This window comes from Schistocerca americana, chromosome 2 (assembly GCF_021461395.2).
Source record: "Schistocerca americana isolate TAMUIC-IGC-003095 chromosome 2, iqSchAmer2.1, whole genome shotgun sequence".
Lineage (NCBI taxonomy): Eukaryota > Metazoa > Arthropoda > Insecta > Orthoptera > Acrididae > Schistocerca > Schistocerca americana.
In genome coordinates, this window is record NC_060120.1 from 244,220,603 (window position 1) to 244,237,218 (window position 16,616).

General features: G+C 44.1%; 1 protein-coding gene across 2 annotated transcripts in view; it reads left to right on the forward strand.

Moving 5' to 3' along the window:
* Positions 1 to 2,958: 2,958 nt before the first annotated feature.
* LOC124595585 overlaps positions 2,959 to 16,616 on the forward strand; it is a 202,525-nt gene continuing 188,867 nt past the window's right edge. For both annotated transcript variants that reach the window (XM_047134376.1, XM_047134380.1), the window contains exon 1: positions 2,959 to 3,080. The gene's annotated coding sequence lies outside the window, so the exon portion shown is untranslated. The remainder of the gene's footprint in view (positions 3,081 to 16,616) is intronic.

Consider the following 16,616-nt stretch of genomic DNA (forward strand, 5'->3'; position numbering starts at 1 on the left):
GAATTGTACAAACATCAGTTCCGCCCTTTTTATTACCCATGAAAATCACACATTGCGTGTTGTACCACCATACGGTGAGACCTTCGGAGGCGGTGGTCCACACTGCTGTACACACCGGTACCTCTATACCCAGTAGCACGTCCTCTTACATTGATGCATGCCTGTATTCGTCGTGGCATACTATCCACAAGTTCATCAAGGCACTGTTGGTCCAGATTGCCAGATTGTCCCACTCCTCAACGACTATTCGGCCTAGATTCCTCAGAATGGTCGGTGGGTCACGTCGTCCATAAACAGCCCTTTTCAATCTATCCCAGGCATGTTCGATAGGGTTCATGTCTGGAGAACATGCTGGCCACTCTAGTCGAGCGATATCGTTATCTTGAAGGAAGTCATTCACAAGATGTGTACGATGGGGGTGCGAATTGTCGTCCAGTATGCTGCCGATATGGTTGCACTATCAGTCGGAGGATGGCATGCACGCATCGTACAGCCGTTACGGCGCCTACCATGACCACCAGCGGCGTGCGTCGGCCCCACATAAAGCCACCCCAAAACATCAGGGAACCTCCACGTTGCTGCTCTCGCTGGACAGTGTGTCTAAGGCGTTCAGCCTGACCGGGTTGCCTCCAAACACGTCTCCGAAGATTGTTTGGTTGAAGGCATATGCGACACTCATCGGTGAAGAGAACGTGATGCCAATCCTGAGCGGTCCATTCGGCATGTTGTTGGGCCCATCTGTACCGCGCCGCTTGGTGTCATGGTTGCAATGATGTACCTCGCCATGGACGTCGGGAGTGAAGTTGCGCATATTGCGACCTACTGCGCATAGTGTGAATCGTAATATGATGTCCTGTGGCTGCACGAAAAGCATTGTTCAACAGGGTGGCTTTGCTGTCAGGGTTCCTCGGAGCATTAATCCGTAGGTAGCTGTCATCCAACGCAGTAGTAGCCCTTGGGCGGCCTGAACGAGGCATGTCATCGTCAGTTCCCGTTTCTCTGTTTCTCCTCCATGTCCGAACAACATCGCTTTGGTTCACTCAGAGACACATGGACACTTTCTTTGTTGAGAGCCCTTCCTGGCACAAAGTAAATGTGGACGCGATCGAACCGCGGTATTGACCGTCTAGGCATGGTTGAACTATAGACAACACGAGCCGTGTATCCCCTTCCTGATGGAATGACTGGAACTGATCGGCTGTTGGACCTCCTCCGTCCAATAAGCGCTGCTCATGCATGGTTATTTACATCTTTTGGCGATTTTAGTGACATCTCTGAACGGTCAAAAGGGACTGTCTCTGTGATACAATATCCACAGTCAACGTATATCTTCAGGAGTTCTGGGAACTGGTGCGATGCAAAACTGTTTTTGTTATGTGTATTTGGTGATCCTCAGTCAGCCTGTAGGGGACACTTTTATGTTGCAGACTCGCTTGTGCACATCGTCAGCTCACCTGGCTGGCTCTGATAAACAAAGCGACTGCCCACTTGCCAGCCACACAGGCGCATTTGGGCCAGCAAGTGCAGCTTCATAACTAGAGTGGCGTGCGTGTTTCTGCCCATGTGTGAATGGAATCACTCATGCGCACATGTTGACAAAGAGCCTCTACTTGCATTGTGGGCTGGGCGTTCCCCGTTGCAAGACAAACATGCAAAAACGGGGCAGCCTTATAGCTAATGTGGACGTGTCTTGCGAGTGTGGAACAACGCAAGATCTGGGTCACTTGCTGGTATGTCCTCTATTGGAACAGTCGCAAGGCAGGACTTGATCGGGGCAAATAACAAGGTCATCAGAAAAGCTGACTTGACACGGAAATGAATGAATGGACGCAACCTGATTTTTTTCGAGATGATAACTAATATAAGATGAACATCAACAAAAGCAAAACGAGGATAATGTAATGTAGTCGAATTAAATCGGATGATGCTGTGGGTATTAGATTAAGAAATGAGGCGCTTAAAGTAGTAAATGAGTTTTGCTATTTGGGAAGCAAGATAACTAATGATGGTCGAAGTAGAGAGGATATAAAATGTAGACTGGCAATGACAAGGAAAGCGTTTCTGAAGAAAAGAAATTTGTTAAAATCGAGTATAGATTTAAGTGTCAGGAAGTCTTTTCTGAAAGTATTTGTATGGAGTGTAGCCATGTAGTGAAACGTGGACGACAAATAGTTTAGACATAAAGAGAATAGAAACTTTCGAAATGTGGTGCTACAGAAGAATGCTGAAGATTAGATGGGTAAATCACATAACTAATGAGGAGGTGTTGAGTAGAATTGGGGAGAAGAGAAATTTGTGGCACAACTTGACTAGAAGAAGCGATCGATTGGTAGGACGTATTCTGAGGCATCAAGGGTTCACCAGTTTAGTATTGGAGGGCAGCGTGGAGTGTCAAAATCGTAGAGGGAGACAAAGAGATAGAAGAAGCGATCGATTGGTAGGACGTATTCTGAGGCATCAAGGGATCACCAGTTTAGTATTGGAGGGCAGCGTGGAGGGTAAAAATCGCAGAGAGAGACCAAGAGATGAATACACTAAACAGATTCAGAAGGATGTAGGTTACAGTAGGTACTGGGAGATGAAGAAGCTTGCACAGGGTATAGTAGCATGGAGAGTTGCATCAAACGAGTCTCTGGACTGAAGACCACAACAAAAACACGACTAAAACCTTGTGACTACCCCTCGTACGAGCAGAAGCGAGTTGGGCCCAGAATAGCGACCGCCGGTAAGCTGTATGCAGCGTGCACTCACTAGCCACGAGTAGTCAACTGAGAGCAGAAATTCGTCCGCCTAATAGGGGCCTAGCAAGAGGCCGCACAGAGCCAGCGAGCAGCAGCAATCTACGCTGCGCGCACTGAGGAGGCGCCTTATCAGCTCCGGATGCTGTGGACCGGCGCGCGTTGCTCAATGCGTAATCCGTGACGCCGACTGGAGAGGCACACACATCTCTGCCTGCGCCAGTCGTACGGCGCCGCGGGGAGGCGAGAGGAGCCGAAGCATCGCAGCCCGCCAACAACTCTGCTTCTCCGTGTGGGCGGCGCTGTCTGTCACGTGGCCCGCGTGACGTCATCACCACTGCTGTACGTACCAAAGTGATCCAGTCGTACACCGTCGCGGCTGCTATTGTGACTGTCCGCTTCGGTAAGAGTGAACTTAAGGGTATCCGTGGCCTTGTCCGTTTCGTACTGCTGTTTGGAAACGGTTCACTTGATGGATGATAGGAACAGAACACGGCCCCAGGCGTTTGATGCGCGTAGCCAACAACATTGCCCGTTCGTAATTTTCTGTGTTTCGTAAATGAAGCTAGCTTGTATTTTGTTTCACTTGTAGCTTTTTATGATGGCCAGTTAAGTCCCAGCCTAACCAAAAATTCGGAAATCATCACATATTTGGAAAAAAGAAACAGCCAAATGTTCGTGACAACTAAGATTATAAATAGAGGGTATTGAAAAGAAGTATCCATATTTTCAGAGCTGGTAATATGGACCAAAACAAGAAAAAAATGTCCAGTAAACATGGGGTGAGCTGTGAGCTCTAGATCGTCTAGGCTACAGTGAAAACCATCTCTTCTACTGGGGGCCTGTGCTTTCCACATTTTGCGAAGTGGTATTATGGATCAAAACAAAAAAAGTCCGGTAAACACGGGCTCTTAAATGCATTATCTTAAGAGCTATGAGTTCTCATTCATTAGAAGAAATGTGTTTCGCAGTAGCGAAGATGAACAAGTGTTCAGAGATCTTAAAGTGTACATTTAAGATCCAGATTTACATTGGTCATTATTTTTTGTTTTGGTCCATTCAACCACCTCTCAAAATATGGATTACTTTTGTGCCACCCTGCATTATTGCAGGTCGTGAATGTACTATCAGGCTACAACCTACAAACAACATCAAAAATCGTGCAATATTCGGAAAAAATAGTCAAATATTTGTGCCAGCCAAGATTACAAGATTGAGTGTTTCTCATTGGCTACCGTATACCGTGACCTGATTGGCTGCGAACAACGATAACGAATTGCCAACAGCAGCACGCAGCGGAAGGGCAACTGACACCGTAAGTGCACTTTAACCACCGCTTCAGTAACTTTTTGTTTATTTCTTCCATGACAGCAACCCTTGTTTTTCATTTTAACTCAGGAGTCACGCAGCAAAGGAGGCATACATTATTTCGATGTATTCTCGAAGCGTGATAGTTGGTAGTGGCATACAAAAGAAATATGGAGAGGGGGGTGGGGAGACCGGTAGAGGGGAGTAGATAGGTATTTCCTTGGACATGTTTCATGCGCAGTGAAGGTTAATTTTATCTTGTTTTTGTTGGATGCTGTAATTGGAATTACACGTTAAGAATACATGTGACGTAAGAATGACACCAAATATCTTTTTTACTTTGTTGCCTTTTCATAAACAGTATAAAATATACCAATGGACGCACGACTACTGATATTTTTGCAAATTATGTCATTATTTTCATAGAGGGATAATGTCTATGGACTGAGCATTTAGGTGTACAGAATGAAACTTTCTTCTTTTTCTGCCAATCTAGGGTTACACCTTCCTGCCTGTTGTGGCATGACCATCTCTTCATCGGGCTTCCCGCACTCCTCCTTTCAGTAGGATTGTATTCCATTGTTTGTCGAGGTGTTCACTGAGTTAACATACGATGAACATGCTCTTTCCAATCTTGCTTTCGTTGTAGCACTTTTTCAGTTAATGGCTGAACCCCCCCGTTCTTTGCTGATTTCTTCATTCCGTATTTTGTCTTCTATTGTGCAGCTATGGACGGATCTAACTGAACTTGATTTCTGATCTTTGAAATTATCTTGGATCTTTTGACCTTAATTTCGAACTTTCTATTCCTTACAGCTCTGTTGTTACTGCCATGACTTCATAAAATTTCATATGCGTTTCTCCTTCCGTTTTACCCTTTAAGGTTCTTCTTACCATGTCACATTTATGTTGATGTGTGTTAATTTTTTACTCACGTCTTTCTCTTCTTAAAATGAAAATCGTGGGGTGTACGTAATACATAACCGATGCATCAATAGCCCATCTCCTTACTATAACTCTACTTAATGTCTGATGCTCGACATTCATCTAGTATTCTGTAATGCTTCTGCCCCAAGTTTTTCATTTATAGCTATTAGAAATTCGCACTCATAAATGTTCAGGACTATCCGTATGGAGTAAAGACTCTATATGATGCCAGGAAAAATAATTTTATACTTTTCAGTCTGATTTAAAAACATGCTACATTACAAATAAGTTTTTATTCAAACATTTATTTTACGGTGTGCTTATTACTCAGAAAGAAACTAGCAGTGATGCTGCACATCATTTGCGGAATACGTGATGATAAAATCTGTGCTACGAAATGTACATTGGCGTCAAATAAAATAGCTGCTTTAAGTCAGCTACTATACTGTGGACGTTCTCACAATAGCTCACTCAAGTAAATATGACTGTTACTCTTGTTGCTTGTTTTTCAGCTAAATAGATACTCCCGGTTTGTTCACAATATTAGTTTTGATAAGAAAAAGGGGAGGAAGACAAGGGATTGAGGAATGCCAAAGAACTTGCGATGTGACGCTCTAGCTATCTGGTAGCTACACAGGTTGCAATTAAAACTGCAACATGTCATTTATTGCGCATGCAGTGTACAAGACAGATTCGTGTACGTAGCGTTGTAAAATTACAGTAGGCTACCGTAACACTACCAAAAGAGTAGACTATGGTAATTTTCCTAATAACTTTTGTCAGTTAAGGTCATGTCCGCATTAGCTGTACGACGTATGTGTTACATACCTATCGGGCGTTACCTTGTAACGATCGTTTTCTTCACATATAAGATCAGTGTCTTACGAGATTTCCCTAAAAACCGAAAACGGTGAATCGTCTAGAAGCAGAGTGAGGATATATAAAGAACTGGGCAGTCTACAGAACATATTTGTTCTAGATAGTTATCCTCATGTCTATTGTATTGTATTGTATGTTAACCGGGGGCCTAGAAACGTCGGAGAGGCTCCGTCCCCGCCGCAGCCGCAGTGGTCCACAAGTCACGAAGACTACCGCAGTCCACTTCACCCCTCCGCTGCCCCACAACCAACCCAGTGTCATTGTGCGGTTCGGTCCCCGGTGGACCCCCGCCCCCACCCCCCCTCCCACCCACCTGGGAATGTCTCACACTGGACGACTGTAGCCTCTATGTTGGCGTGGTAGAGTAATGGTGGTGTACGCGTACGTGGAGATGGTAATGGCTCTGAGCACTATGGGACTTAACAGCTGATGTCATCAGTCTCCTAGAACTTAGAACTACTTAAACCTAACTAACCTAAGGACAGCACACACAACCATGCCCGAGGCAGGATTCTAACCTGCGACCATAGCGGTCGCGCGGTTCCACACTGAAGCGCCTAGAACCGCTCGGCCACTCCGGCCGGCCGTACTTGGAGAACTTGTTTGGGCATCAATCGCCGACATAGTGTAGCTCAGGCGGAATAAAGGGAACCATCCCGCATTCGCCGTGGCAGATGGAAAACCGCCTAAAAACCATCCACAGACTTGTCGCCTCACCGGAACTCGACACAAGGGTGCCGGGCAGATTCGTGCCGGGGACCAGCAGCTCCTTCCCGCCCGAAAAGCTGTGCGTTAGACCGCACGGCCAACCGGGCGGGGCCTCATGTCTGGACTCAAGAGTAAACAGTGTATGCAGAAAAACTGAAATTATCAATGTTGCATTCAGGTTTTATTTGAAAATTGTTGAATTCAACGTGCATCAGAGTGATGTCGTAGTAACAATAAAAAAAACCAAGAGAGATTTATCATATAGCGCTGGAAGATGAAATTTCCCCAACAAAAAGTAAAAAAAAAAAAAAAACCGCAAAACAAAAATATATCAAACATCATTTTACTACTTCGTCGAACTTATATAAAACATATTTCTGTTATTCAGAATTAACTTACGCGTTTATCAATAATAGCAGAAATTCTTGCCTTTGATCATGATGAGCAATGTTTTATAGAGTACTGAATAACAACAGTAATTATATATACTTATTTATGTTTATGCATGCAAACTGTACTTGCATCAAAAGTAATTGCTTTGGTTACATGAAAGTGCAGAAGTTATGCGATCAACTAATTTTTACTATAAAACGCCATTTTAAAGTACGCAATGGCCTAACACTGAAAGATGTGAGGGTCTAATTATTTGCAAAACGAACAAACAAACAGAAACAAAGAAGAGGGTGCCGACTCCCAGTTTCTTTATTAGACATTCGTTTTTGTTTCCTTCCCTATCAACTATACTAATATTACCGGTAATCCTACAATTTCTTGCGTCCTTTGTGTAGTGTACCAAAGCTACCGAACGTTAGTTCTGGTAGAGTGAAGCTCTACATGTACGTTCGTCCCATGGTGCTTCCACTCTGCTCCAGCGTTCATCCATCATAATGTCAGTCTCTCGTTAATCCATCACCTTTCTGTGGCTACAGATCTGGAGAACACTCTGGCCAGGGCAGCCACCAACAGTTCTCAAACGCGGTGTATCAAGACAGTACAGGGAATATGCGGTCTTGCTTAATCGTGATGAAAGATAGTATTAAAAAAAAACATCGAAGCCATCGGTCTTAACAAGTCCTACATTTGTTTCTTACTGTCACAAATTATCGGTTATGTGAACCAGAGATTATCGTATTGTGCATCCGATGGCGCCTCTTCAGTCACGCCACGTGCTGGGTCCGTTTGAGGACGGTGATAACAATCTGCCGAAATTGCTTGTACTCTGAGCCTCCACTCGTGGTTATGCTCATCGTGATGCTGTTTACAGGACAGAGAATAGTGTGCAGAAGAGGATGTGTCGCTCCAGTGCTGCCGTTTGGCGATGTACTGTCGCCATCTCTCTCTCTCTCTCTCTCTCTCTCTCTCTCTGTCTCTCTGTCTCTCTCTCTCTGCTGACGCATCAAATGAAGCCACAACAAAGGAGCCTAGCTGACAGTCCGTGGCGCTGTTGAGGTTGTCTGACTGTCTGTGTGGACACATTTCGAGTTGCAAACAAGCCTGTTATCTGCCCTCAAGGTCTTGTACACGACTTCGTACTCAGCGGTAAGGAGAGCTGGGCTACAGAGCAATGTGGTAGCTGTCGTCGTAGGAAAGCTGGAAAAGAACGGAAATGACTGACGAATAAGATAATACAACAAACAGAAGATTTATGTAACTTGTATTCTCCAACCTTACGAAGACTCATTGCAAATAATGATGTAAGAATTAGAGTTCACCTACCACAAGGACGAAACACAAATGAAGGTGAAGTAGCATAGTGCTCCAAGTGCCAGTGGGCTCAGCAGCGTCACCGGCTGTCCTAAATTATAGCAGCAGACGGGGCTTGTGGTGCAGAGCTGCTGCAAGTGTGGCTCAGTGGATGCGCACCATTGGGTCCAATATGACTGCTATCGGCGTGAGACAAAAATTTGCCATTCTGTACCAACCTTGATATGCCGTGGGGCGGTATCAATAAGTGATACCAAACGAGCAATATGACGTGGCTGTACAGCCTTGAATGGCTGACCGAACAATACGACTGTCGCATGGAACCGTTGAGATCCTGCGTGGCGCTGTTGATCCTATCAACTCCATAATTGACAGTCGTGGGACTCAACCAGTTCCAGCAAGAATATGACGAGACGATAAACTGTAGCTTCAACACGTCAAGATCCTGCTACTGTTCAATCCGACACCTGGTGACATGTGTTTCTTCTTCCTACAGCAGACATAACACCTTCTTATAAACATTCAAATGCGATTTCTGCCGCGTGATCTGTCCCTATAAACAGAATGAACATGATATAATTGCGTAGGCTTCCGCGACCAGAGTCAGTCGACATAAAAGTTTTCTGGGTTTGGTACCGCGTCATAATGTAAAAACTACTGCTGCCATAGAAAAGCCAACGTTTCGGCCACGATTGCAGCGGCCTTCTTCTGGGTCTAATGGCGCGTTCTAGCTATGCAGTGTCCTTTCTGTTTTGTTGTTAGTGTTCACTGCGCATGCCATTACGTCATAATTTTAAATAGGTAGTTGGTTTATTGGTCACTTAAGGAAGAAGGAGAGGGAACTTTATTTTAATAGGTTATTGCGGTTGAGGGAGAACGTGACCTCTGTTGTCCATTGGCGCTTGTGTTATGTACCGTGATTGGTGGCCACCGCCGAATGAGAAGTTTGCTGCTGTTTACCAACTGCTGGACGTCGGCCGCGCGGCGGCAGTTACTCGCCGGTAGTGCTCGTGCCTCGTGTTGACAGTGCGGTCTGTTGGGCTCTGATTGCTGGCAGCCAAGATGGGGCAAGCCTGAGCCCATCCTCCCTGTTCATGTTGTTAGGGTGTTTAAGTATTTCGATGGCCTCTGATTATCACATAGGCGGAGGAGGAGGAGATTAGTGTTTAACGTCCCATCGACAACGAGGCCATTAGAGGCGGAGCACAAGCTCGGGTTAGGGAAGGATGAGGAAGGAAATCGGCCGTGCCCTTTCAAAGGAACCATCCCGGCATTTGCCTGAAGTGATATAGGGAAATCACGGAAAACCTAAATCAGGATGGCCGGACGCGGGATTGAACCGTCGTCCTTCCGAATGCGAGTCCAGTGTGCTAACCACTGCGCCACCTCGCTCGGTATCACATAGGCGCTGAGCACGGATTGCCAAAGAGCGGATGACAGAGTTCTTCTGCGCTGGGTGGTGGTGGGATTGAGCGTGCAGATACCTGTCAGTATGTGTAGGCTTACGATATACTCTGTGCCCCAGTGTGCCCTCCGTTCTCCTGTACACTTCGACGTCTAGAAATGGGATAGTACCATTCTTTTCTACTTCCGCAGTGGCAGAACATTACCATGACTGCGGAAAAGAAATAAAATTCAACGAAGCCTGTGTGTTGGCCAAGCAGCCAATTATGACGAAACGCAAAATGTGAGAGGCCATCGAAATACTTAAACACCCTAACAACACGAACAGGGAGGATGGGCTCAGGCTTGCCCCATCTTGGCTGCCAGCAATCAGAGCCCAACAGACCGCACTGTCAACACGAGGCACGAGCACTACCGGCGAGTAACTGCCGCCGCGCGACCGACGTCCAGCAGTTGGTAAACAGCAGCAAACTTCTCATTCGACGGTGACCACCAATCATGGTACATAACACAAGAGCCAATGGACAACAAAGGTCACGTTCTCCCTCCACCGCAACAACCTATTAAAATAAAGTTCCCTCTCCTTCTTCCTTAAGTGACCAATAAACCAACTACTTATTTAAAATTGTGACGTAATGGCATGCGCAGTGAACACTAACAACAAAATATAAAGGACACTGCATAGCTAGAACGCGCCATTAGACCCAGAAGAAGGCCGTTGTAATCGTGGCCGAAACGTTGACCTTTCTATAACAGCAGTAGTTTTTACAATATGACGCGGTACCAAACCCAGAAAACTTTTATGTAGAATGACAATGATGTTACTCCTTTCAAGGTTGTACGTTTCGACTTAAGTACGCATCATTTGCATGTCAAAGCATGAACGCTTCGAGCCAGTCTGACACTTGTTACACGCCGTCTTCATGATGTTGCAGTTTAAGTGGCCAGAAGTGTAGCAGTCTCACTGTGTTTGCGTGCGTACGTTGGTCACGATGCTATACGCGTGACCGCGAGTATTGAGTAATACACAGCCTGACGTCAGCTGACATGTCGGTTGCTGGCGCATCAGAGGCAACTAGGAAACCACAGAATGATTATGCAAAGGCGCCTGGCTGCCTCTCCCTCTCGCAGTGGATCCTTCAGTGCCGATAACACCGCGGTGCTTAACGAAGCCTGTTCGCAGCTTGCGGTGACCACTGGAAGGAGGAATGGAGTTGGTGATTTAGTGTCACGTCGACTACGGTGCCATTTGAGACTAATACGCAGTTTCAGATTACACAAGAATGGGAATTATTTTCTACACGTATACTTCGCAAGCTAAGTTTCCGTGTGTGGCGGAGCGTACTTCTGGTGCACTTCGCCTGTTCTCTATTCTACTCGCGAAAAGCGCATGGGAAGAACAACTGCCAGTAAACCTCCGTACGGTCTCCGAATTCTCTGATTTTCGAATGCTTATTTCGTTAGACATATGTGGGAGGAAGCAATATGTTGTCCGACCCATCTCGGGATTTCAAAAGTAAAAGGCCCCGTGATACACAACGCATCTCTTGTAGCATCTGGCGATGGAGTTTGCTGATGTTCTCAGGAACGCCAACAGACGATTCAGTGACGAAACGCGCCGCTCTTAGTTGGATCTTCTCTATCCATACCATTAACTCAATTTGGAAGGGTTACTGACTGATGACAAATACTCCTCAGTATACGGAAGACGAATAATATACAATATTTCAAAAATAAAAGAGTCATTGCTGCAAAATAATGACAATTTAATAATCCGTTTCACCCTTTTGAGGCATCATCAGATTATATACAAAGAAATGGAATAATAAAAATTAATAAAGGGGGAGGGGGTCCTATCATGCACCTCTACAATGAGTAATTAAGTAATTTAAAAATAGTCGTAAGGGAAAATTTAGGTAGTATGCTGTAAATAAGCGTTTGTCAAGCCATAGGGCAAATATCGCGGTAATAAGTTTCCAAAGTACAGGCAAAAGAAACAAAAAAACGCAAAGAAGCCAGGGCAGAGATTGCAAATTTTACCTTAAATACACCAACCAGCACCCAGAGACGTAGAAGCACGGAGCTAGGATCGCGCTTATAAATCCGTAAATATCTGGCGTCATCTGTATACTCAGCAGTAGTTTCCTTAAGACAAACATGTAACCATATACGTCAAACCAGAGGAAAACTGTACTCCGTGTGACGTTTAGTAACGGAAAAAATGGTTCAAATGGCTCTGAGCACTATGCGACTTAACTTCTGAGGTCATCAGTAGCCTAGAACTAATTAAACATAACTAACCTAAGGACATCACACACATCCATGTCCAAGGCAGGATTCGAACCTGCGACCGTAGCGGTCGCTCGGCTCCAGACTGTAGCGCCTAGAACCGCACGGCCACTCCGGCCGGCAGTAACGGAAACCCCAGCTAGGTGGCGTTGTTACACGTAACATAGAAATTACTGCATTTAAGATATGATGAACAGTTATAATACACAACAACAACAAAAATTACAAACGTATAGAAACGAATTACAAACAATGGCAGAAAAGATGATAAAAGTAAAAAGTACTGACGTGCAGCTTGAATGTATGGAAAAAGTGCTGCCCTAGAATTAGCAGCGGACAGCCTACGCACTAATATGTACAACCAGATACGGTATAATTATCATGATAGGACCATGCTCCCTTTTCGTATTAATATTTTCCTATTTTCCCCTTTCTTTTTTAGGTAATCTGGCGATGCCCAAAAAGGGTGAAACGCGTTATTAAATAATCGTTATTCTACAACCAAGGCTGTTTTATTTTTGAAATACTTGGTAACGGTTGCTGTACAGCCAGCCAATGCAGTGAAAAGGTTTCAATATACAAAAGTACGAGAAACAAGAGGAATACGTGCTAATGGAAGGCTAAGAAGGTAGTACTCGGATTAGAAAGACGGGGATGTAGCCCTGCCCCCCCCCCCCCTATTCTTCAGACTATAAACTGAAGAAGCAATGACGCAAATAAGTGAAAGGCTCAAGAGTGGGATTAAATTTCGGGGTGAAATAATGTAAATGACAAGATTCACTGATGATATTGCTGTCCTTAGTGAATGCGAGGAAGCGCTGCAGGTCTTGTTGAATGGAATGAACAGTCTACTGGGCACATACACTGAGGATTGAGAGTAAACCGAGGAAATACGGATCTAATGAGGACCAGCAGAAATGGCACCAACTTAACATCAAAATTAAAACTAAATTCCGCCTAAACAGGCAATGAAGGCCCAACAGCACCGACCGCCAGCCGTGTCATCCTCAGCCCAAAGGTGTCACTGGAGGCGGATATAGAGGGGCATGGGGTGAGCACACCGCTCTCCCGGCCGTATGTCAGTTTACGAGATCGGATCTCAATCAAGCAGCTTCTCAGCTAACCCCTCTTGCCAACAGCGCTCGGCAGATCGGATGGTCACCGACCGAAGTGTTAGCCAAGCCCAACAGTGTTTAACTTCGGTGACCTGGCGGGAACCGTTGGCTTAACATCAAAATTGGAGACCACAAAGTAGACAAAAGGGCTACCTTGAAAGCAAAATAATACATGATGGACAATACAAGAAGAATATAAACAGTAGGCTAGTACAGGAAACGACGGCGTTGTTGATCAAAAGAAGTCTACAAGGAACTTCTGAGAATGTACGTTTGGAGCACGACACTTTATATAAGTGAATCACGGACAATAACCAGAACAGCAGAGAATAGAAGCATTTGAGACGTGGTGCTATAGAAGGTTTTTGAAAATAGGGTAGAGTGATAAGGTAAGAAATGAGAACGATCTCTGAGGAATAGACGAGGTGTAGAACGTGTGGCAAACATTGACAAGAAGGGACAGGTTGATACTTGTGTTAAGACGCCAAAGAATATCTACCACGATACTTGAGGACGCAATAGAGGGTAAAAATATTTAGGGGAAGACAGAGATCTGAATATATCCGACAAACAACTCAGAACGTTGAGTGCAAATGCAATTCTGAGACGAAGAGGTTGGCACAGGAGAGGAATTTGTGACGGTTAGAATATCCATGATGCAAAAAAAAGAAAAGAGATATTCTTCCAAGGATCACAGCCTGGCATCTGCATTTGCTACAGTTAGTATTTTGTGGTCATTCAACTTTAGGTCGATCCGAACGATTCGTGCTAAAGATCATACGGTAGCTACTGTCTCCAATACCATCATGCTTCGTGACACCCACGCCAAATCAGAATCTGAGTGGCCAATTTTGGCTTTGAACTACTCTGTGCAAGTAGTGCTGTTCTGGAATGCTTGTACTGAAATACTGCATAATGCGCACGTAGATGGTAAACAAAAAATTCAACAGTATTAAAAACTTACATTCGTGAAGATCTGTGTGTGTGAGATTTACGAGATAGATCTCGATTAAAGTAACGCCATTTAACGCTTTACAGAAGTTTACAACAGCCGGGGATGGTGAATCCAAAGGCGAAATACTTCGGCCGAAAAACGCTTCCAGTATTACAAAGCAGAATGAAAACTGCGCTCAGAGAAAAAGAAAACCAAGAGGCTGCAAGTTATCTGCAAGAAACAAAGTCCAAGGATGGCGTGGAATAGCTGAACCATTACATAGGAATAATGTGTAGCATTTCAAGGAGAACGCGCTGGATAAGTACCATGCCGCAAATAGAGTAAAAACCTTAATTTTTAGCATACAAAGTTTCCAAATAGCCAACAAATGTTAAAGTTTGCGTTGACATGACCTTCAAAACGAGTTACATTTGGCGAATGCGATATTTTGGTGTAAGTGTAACTGATAAATGAATCTCTGCGTGCATGATTCCGGCGCTGAGATAAAATGTTTAGGTCACCCCAACAGTAAAACCGCAAAAATTTGCGAGGTTGCCGACAAGAATATTTTTAAATGTGTTACGGCTTTAGTCGCACATCCCCTCTTAGTATCGGCCAGGCGAAAAACTGAAGGGTGAGACTAGCTGGTGCAGTGGTTAACACGCTGGCCTTCTCTTCCAGAGAACCTGAATTCAGTTCCTTGTCCGTCAGAATTTAAATCTTGACACCTGGTCAAGTTCCTTTCGATAGAATTCCGACTATTTCGTTCTTGTTTCTAACTGGACGTTAAACTCTGAATTTATTTCTTTTTTTCCTTGAATCACTAACCAAGGGTGGCAGCCCATTCTACTATGAGAGCAGGTACCGATGCGAGTCTCAACTTTCTGATACGTTGGCTTTTCAGAATAGGCCATGAATGTTCTTTCGGATCTACTACTCGTATTCAGTAATAGCACATTATTATTTGCAAGAACCGACATACAGTCCTCGGAGAATATCCGCAATCACTCGCTGTAAAATTGATTTTTCTGACCGTCTAGATTGTTTTGACATTTTTAGATGACTGGTTTCGTTTCTACAGGAACCATTCTTGGATCTATACATAAATAAAAAATAAAAATAGACATATACTCTACGGTTTGAAGCCCTGTGTTATACCGTATTATCAGACATCAAATGTACTAGAACATACATGACTGTCTCCGGTACAAGAGAAATCGGTCCAGCTTGTAACCAAAATATGCATGCTACGTCACAGGATGAAAAAGTAGTTTGCTAGAATCCTCGTTATTCATGTAGCCCGCAAGGTAACTGCCAATACGTGGCATCTGGTAAATTAGACAGATGTGAATGACAAATACATTTTAAATTAATGTTATCTTGTTGCTGCTGAAGTTCTCGGAAGTACTTGATTGAGTCTTATGATCTGTCACCTGTAAAAACATTATGAAAACTTCACAAAAACAAGCAATTTGAACGGCAGATGGCTCCTGTCAAACCACAAGTTGTAATCAATTCAAGAAGAGTATTCTCAAAAAAAAAAATTGTTATTAATTTTATTTTCGATGTATTTTTCTTTCGTACGTGACAACGGGGATTCTATGATTCTTTTATAAATAATTTTTCTCCTACCAGCCATGATTTTCTTTTATTTATATCTTACAAGACGCGTATAGAGAAATGACTCCCATTTTCAAGTGCGTTTTTATCAGTGTATTGTGCCATACACAAAGAAAAACGACTCGGAAACGGGAATCATTTCCCTATACGGGCTCTGAGCACTATGGGACTTAACATCTGTGGTCATCAGTCCCCTAGAACTTAAAGCTACTTAAACCTAACTAACCTAAGGACATCACACACATCCATGCCCGAGGCAGGATTCGAACCTGCGACCGTAGCAGTCGCGCGGTTCCGGACTGAGCGCCTAGAACCGCTAGACCACCGCGGCCGGCATTTCCCTATACGCATAATGTAAAATACAAATAAAAGAAAATCGTGATTGATAGCAGAAAATTTATTTGTAAGCAAACCCATTGTTTCCACAGTCGGAGGCATTCACAAACTATCCATAATGCATCAAATCAAACGTGGATTCTACCAGACCGCTAATTTAGCCTGCGACGTAGCATCTCAAGTGACCTTGTTGCTGTTTGATGGAGGCTGTCCTCCATATAATAACGTTCGAATAAGTGCCTTGTTGTTTCAATGGCTGGCCCCGCAAATTGTTCTGCATTCTAAAAAAAAAAAAAAATCCAAAAAATAATTCGTACTCATTGTTCCATTCTATAATTTCGTACACCGTTTACAGATTGGTACTTTGTGTTACATTCTTTTCTAAAGCCGGGTTGTTCCTCTGGGTAATTAAATTTTAAGGTGTTTCTTTCGTGGTTGGTGATGACATTAATGAATATCTGGTAAATTTCTCACAGTGACCAGAGATTTCTTGACAGTCTTGTAAAGTAGAATAATTTGTGTTTTGTTCCAGTATCGATGGATCACCCTTCTCCTCATACATTGTGTGTTCAGGTTTGGATGTTTGTATTATTTGTCATCCACCTTCATCAATTTCTAGGGAAACTTCATTGTTTACGTTCGCCTTCAGTTTCC